At 46.2% G+C, this 6,000-nt stretch overlaps 1 protein-coding gene across 2 annotated transcripts in view; it reads left to right on the top strand.

Annotated features, from left to right (window-relative positions):
• Nucleotides 1-1,989: 1,989 nt before the first annotated feature.
• M6PR (mannose-6-phosphate receptor, cation dependent) overlaps nt 1,990-6,000 on the top strand; it is a 75,424-nt gene continuing 71,413 nt past the window's right edge. The window contains exon 1 of one of the 2 annotated variants that reach the window (XM_078651419.1): nt 1,990-2,255. The gene's annotated coding sequence lies outside the window, so the exon portion shown is untranslated. The remainder of the gene's footprint in view (nt 2,256-6,000) is intronic. The other variant, XR_013598417.1, reaches the window with a different exon arrangement.

The following is a 6,000-nucleotide window of genomic DNA, read 5'->3' as shown; positions in this document are numbered from 1 at the left end:
TTTCATTGCTTGATTTTGATTGTGACAAAGTGTCACTTATAATTGTTGAAATGTCACACATATTTACACTGCATTTATGAAAATGTCACACAGAGCAATCTGAAACCTTGGCAGCCATGTAGAGCGTGGGGTGATCCCATCCTTGTCGCCAAAATGAATGTAGTAATAAAGACACGCTGGTAAGATGTAATCCAAGTTGGTTTAATGAGGTAGATCAACAGATAGTATAAATCATCAGTAAGTTTTCATCGACAGGTAGGTCATCATTAACAGGTATATAAGTCCTGTAGGGAAGCCTGGAGGCAGATGTTAACCGCCCCACCAGGAGCAGCCTGCTAACTGCTCAGCCCCATCCACCAACAGTCACTCTTCATCTAGTCACCCAGGCATTCTACTCAAGGTCCACTCACCAACATTCCATACAGAAGACACACACAGGCTGAGCAGCTAGGACAGAAAAACATAGGGAATAAAACATAATGTAAGAATACTACATAATGGTCTAAAATGCACTGGGCAGGGCCACGCGAGTTATGGTGGGTACGAATGGTGCTAGAATGGAATTCAGCTGGCTGGGATGGCTCTGATTGAGGTAAAAAGTCCACATTTGTAAAGCGCACAATCACCCGTAAGGGTCTCTAGGCGCTGGGGGGCCGTCGGGGAGATTAAGCGAGCTATTGCCCAGAGTCACATGGTGCTGGGCTAACCTGCCGCCGGAGCCGGGGATCGAACCGTGGTCCCCAGATTCCAGCGTCAGTCGCCCTGGCCGCGGCGCCACACCTCTCCCACCGTGGTTAGAGTGCATTAAGGAGGGGTAGATCTGCTGGAAGTGTGCTGAGTTCCAACACACTGAGCGGCCCCGGCTGCGTCTGATCCTGTCACAGTTTCTGATCCTATTGATGAAGTTAAGATGCCTGAGTGGGTCAGGCAACTTCTGATTCGCTTTTTCTGGTGTTAAAATGAACCATATTCTCAGGTTAATGCTACTCATTGCCCAAAACGTGGTAATTTGTGATTTTTAGCTCTCAATATGGACTTAATAGCTTATTTCCATTGGTGAGAAAGTGTCACTCATTTTGTCGCTCATTGGACAGTAGAATGTCATTCATAAGTACACATACCATGGAAATCTCACTCATAAGCAGTCTGAAAACTTGCCAGCTATGTACATACCGCCTACAGGCTAGTAGATTTCCTATTTGGATAAAAGTTAAACTTCGCCCGGTCTTGTTCACCTTGGATTGTGACTTGATTTTCCTCGCGGAAAAAGTGTCACTCATAGTTGTTGAAATGCCACTCCTAATTACACTGAAATTATGAAAATGTCACACATAGCAATTTTAAACCTTGGCAGCTATAGTCATGAACTGTGTTCTCTAAACTACCCACAGGTAGCAGTAACATATTTACACAGTAAAGATCTGTATTAGACCTGAGGGTAAGAGAAAGGGGACCACTGCTGTAATGGGCGCCATATTGGGTGTACTCGTGCTACGGCCTAAATATTGCTCTAAGTACATCAATTGAAAAGTAAATCACATTATAGGTACTGATGCTGATTATTCAATATGAAAAAGAGTGGTGCGTGCGCTTTCATCTGTTCGCAGACAGATTCATTAATTGCGGTCGCCGTTCTCTATCGTCTGCGTCATGGAAAGTCCCCTTCTGTGCTATACGAATTTAATTGCTTTTACACCTTGTTAGTTTGTATAAGTGCGCAATATACAGTATTAGTTCACTGGCGTAACCCCATAGTGTATATAGTCCTGAGATGTCACATAAGAACTACCTTTTAATAATACCTACGAATACACTATCCAGTTCCAAGATGGCTTCCAACCAGCCATGCCCTGTTTACTGCCCGTACGCTCCTCTCACTTCCTCATTTCGGTGTCACGGGACGTCCCGTGAGCAGCCTCCTCGTGACAGCCCCGCCCATCACCCTTCAGAGTGAACAGGGAAATCCTGCTGGTAGAAAGCCGGCGCCACGGGTTGGATTGACACACATGTTAACCCATGGGTGACCTCCGCGAGCGAATCTCGGGCAGCGATTGGCGCAGAACGGCTCGACAATTGATCCCGCCCCTCTTCTGTCGGATCTAGCTTCCTAGTTCCGGTGACACCATAGGGACAGGCTGCTGAAGGGGCAAGGGATGCATGGGCATGATGGGGAAGTGAGCAGTTTCTGAGCACTGCTGGGTCTGCTTTCCGGGGGGAGCCACAGAAGAATCCAGGAGGGGGACGGTCTGTAGAAGGTGAGTTTCGGGGCATCCTTGATGCCAATTTCTTTCTCTGTAGCCCCAGGGCAGATGACATGATCACTTCTGATCCGAGACCATGCCTTGGGCATTTATTTAAAAAAAAAAATGTATTGGGTGGTGGCTGTCTCCAGGTATGTTATCTTCCAGCAGTAACTGATTCACTCTGGATTCCTTCTTTCTTTTCACTGTGACTCGTGCAGACCTTGATGCATTTATTATTTTATGTAAAAGACTTTATTGCAGCTTGAGGCATTCCATCGACCGGTGCTTTAAATTGGAAAAAACAAGTGCAGGTACTCCTAAATTGATCAGTGGTCTGGGGCGGGGTTACGATGTGCATATTTAATGGGAGGAAGGTTTTATTGTTGTGAAAGTGTGCATGATGCCTACTTAGACCTTTCTTGTATAACTAGAATATAATGTATTATAACTAGAATATAATGTATTATTATTGTCCTTACACGTATATGCTCTTCATATACCACACAAAAGCCATTGTGATGTTTTATATTCTGCACAGTATTCAGTAGCGTGAGAATTTTAAGAAAAACAAACTTTGCAAATCGAACACTGTGATCTCATCTTGTTTAACAGCAGGCCCAACTATTTAACATGTTTGCTTCTCATATGTTCGGTGTAATAAAACGAAGCCTTCGAGAGGCAGGTTAATCCTTTAAATATAGTAATGTGATCTATGAACTGGCATCAGGGACTTGCATACAAAGTTTAGATTATTTTTGTTTTGTTTCACAATCTTTTGTTAATCTAAGATTGATGAATGGATGTTTGGGGTAGTTACAACGTCTTGTTTGTAAAGGCAACACCAACAACTGCATTTTTTGAATAAGGCATTTCATTAAAAGTGTCAATTTTGTTGATTAACCCGCGCTAATAGGCTAAAAACAGAGTCTGTTTATTGGATTCTACAATTTCTATAAAAATACATATCCCGGTACTTTGTCAAAGAAGTGATGCTGGGGTTTCTGTAAGAATGTACTTTTTTCTTAATACCAAAAAAGGACCAGATCATTCTTGGTCGGGAAAGTGATTGATTGAGTAGGGGTCACTGTACAATATAAAGGCTATGGAGTGAATTGTCCTTTATGAACTGTAAATAACAAAACTATCTCTGTGAAAAAAGCAGACGTGTACATAAAATCTGTAATATCCATGTACAAGTTGTGCTTTGCAGCAGACACATTAAACCTCTGTGCTACTTTATGGTGGGTTAAAACTGTGAGTTGACAAAACACACACATCTTTCGAGTAAGTGCACGAGCCACTAGTTATGTTATTGTTATCAACCCCTTAAAATTGTTGTGCACACCAATGTCTCTGCAGCAGGTGCCTTAATCACTCTAGATATTTTAAAATGCAGCAGGTTTGTGACCAATTAAGTATGCCAGAACACATTTATGGTCTGTTTTGTCCTTGTTTCCAGTCTCTTTGTGGGAGAGTGTTTAAAAATATTTATACACCGTTTCTGCTGCCACATTTTGACCCCCATGTTATGGGATCCTGAAGTACTTTTTTTCCATTTACAGCACCACTTTAGATGCGCACAAAACTCATTTGGTTTGCACAAGGTATTTTCCTTAACATTTTGGGGAAGTGGTTAACTACATTTATACCCACTGTCACACTGCCAGCCAACAGACCTCACCCAGCCGTTCCTAGCTGGCACATATTTTCCCGAATGCGTCTTTTTGCGCTAAAGTCATATCCTTTCTTCCAGAGTCAGTCACCCATTAACCCAAGAAAGAATGGCCTCTTCAAACCAAGTGCACTCATGTTGATAAGTGGGGCCACTCTACAGACCAAGGCAGATCCACACTAGGGAGTCCCGGGGGACTGAAAACGTAAACCTGGCACGTGCGCTTCATGGACAGCTCAGGCTATGCTGAGGCTTGTCCGTGGTGCCGAAAGCTATTTACCAGCTACTGTAGGCACTGCAGACAACAAACAATGCTCAGGCATGCAAGCACTCAAACAGTGCCATACAAGCATAGCATACACAGATGGCATTCAATAAATTTGTCTCTACAAACTCTTACCTCCACCCATGGACGCACTCTTGTGCCTCGATTCTCATCCACTGTCCTTCACTGCCACTATACCCCACCTATAACAACCACCTGGTGGCAGACACGGCACCCTGCATAAACAATTCCAGTAGTTCCCCAGGCGTGGCTGTCAGCAGGTTCTGCATCGCATACCCACCGCGTGATTGACCTCACAGGGCCCGATTGGAACCTGAGCCTTCAATCACAGTGTGACACTGGCCACTTCCAAACTCCAGCGCAGCTCCGAATTAATACAAATGAGCCAGCAGTGTGGTATATGAGAAGACTGGTGCTCGATTGTCAGAGGGCTGCACGAAGACACGCCTCATGAGTACCGGTACCTCTCCTCGGCCAAGGAGAAGTTCGCTACTCACAGAAAATTCAGAAGTGCTGGTGAGAAGCGGCCCATTTAAAGCACCGCCATGTACACTAGTTGTAGACCCCTCCATTGCATTTACCGCCCACCTTGCGGACGCCAGGTAGTCGTCATTCATAGATCCCCCTGTGAAGCTGACGCCCACCTGGAGCTCCAAAAGCAGGTGAGGATCTGTTGAATTTACTCTGCGTGTCCTCTATTTTAGGAATAAGCACTCCTCGTTCATGATTTTGTTCAATATTAACTATAAAACAAGCATTTACAATGCAATGGTTTCGCCTTTGGAAAAGTTAGACCTATTGGCATTGTAAATGACAAAATTTGTATTTATGTGTTGGTTTTGAAAACAGATAAATGGCATTGTCATTTACATTGCTATTAGCGTAATCTCTGCAGTCACCCTGCACTCCCTAGCACTCCCTAGTCACTCTGCACTCCCTAGCCACTCTGCACTCCCTAGTCACCCTGCACTCCCTAGCACTCTGCACTCCCTTGTACTCCCTAGCACTCTGCACTCCCTAGCACTCTGCACTCCCTAGCACTCTGCACTCCCTAGCACTCTGCACTCCCTAGCACTCCCTAGCACTCTGCACTCCCTAGCACTCTGCACTCCCTAGCACTCTGCACTCCCTAGCACTCTGCACTCCCTAGCACTCTGCACTCCCTAGCACTCTGCACTCCCTAGCACTCTGCACTCCCTAGCACTCTGCACTCCCTTGTACTCCCTCGCACTCCCTGGCACTCTGCACTCCCTAGCACCCTGCACTCCATAGCACTCTACACTCCCTTGTACTCCCTAGCACTCTGCACTCCCTAGCACTCTGCACTCCCTAGCACTCTGCACTCCCTAGCACTCTGCACTCCCTAGCACTCTGCACTCCCTAGCACTCTGCACTCCCTAGCACTCTGCACTCCCTAGCACTCTGCACTCCCTAGCACTCCCTAGCACTCTGCACTCCCTAGCACTCTGCACTCCCTAGCACTCTGCACTCCCTAGCACTCTGCACTCCCTAGCACCTGCACTCTCTAGCACCTGCACTCTCTAGCACTCTGCACTCCCTAGCACTCTGCACTCCCTAGCACTCTGCACTCCCTAGCACTCTGCACTCCCAAGCACTCTGCACTCCCTAGCACTCTGCACTCCCTAGCACTCTGCACTCCCTAGCACTCTGCACTCCCTAGCACTCTGCACTCCCTAGCACTCTGCACTCCCTAGCACTCTGCACTCCCTTGTACACCCTCGCACTCCCTAGCACTCTGCACCCCCTAGCACTCTGCACCCCCTAGCACTCTGCACTCC

This window comes from Lissotriton helveticus, chromosome 7 (assembly GCF_964261635.1).
Source record: "Lissotriton helveticus chromosome 7, aLisHel1.1, whole genome shotgun sequence".
In the NCBI taxonomy this organism is placed as follows: domain Eukaryota; kingdom Metazoa; phylum Chordata; class Amphibia; order Caudata; family Salamandridae; genus Lissotriton; species Lissotriton helveticus.
The sequence above is the reverse complement of the archived record's forward strand: the minus strand, read 5'-3'. Positions and strand labels throughout refer to the sequence as shown.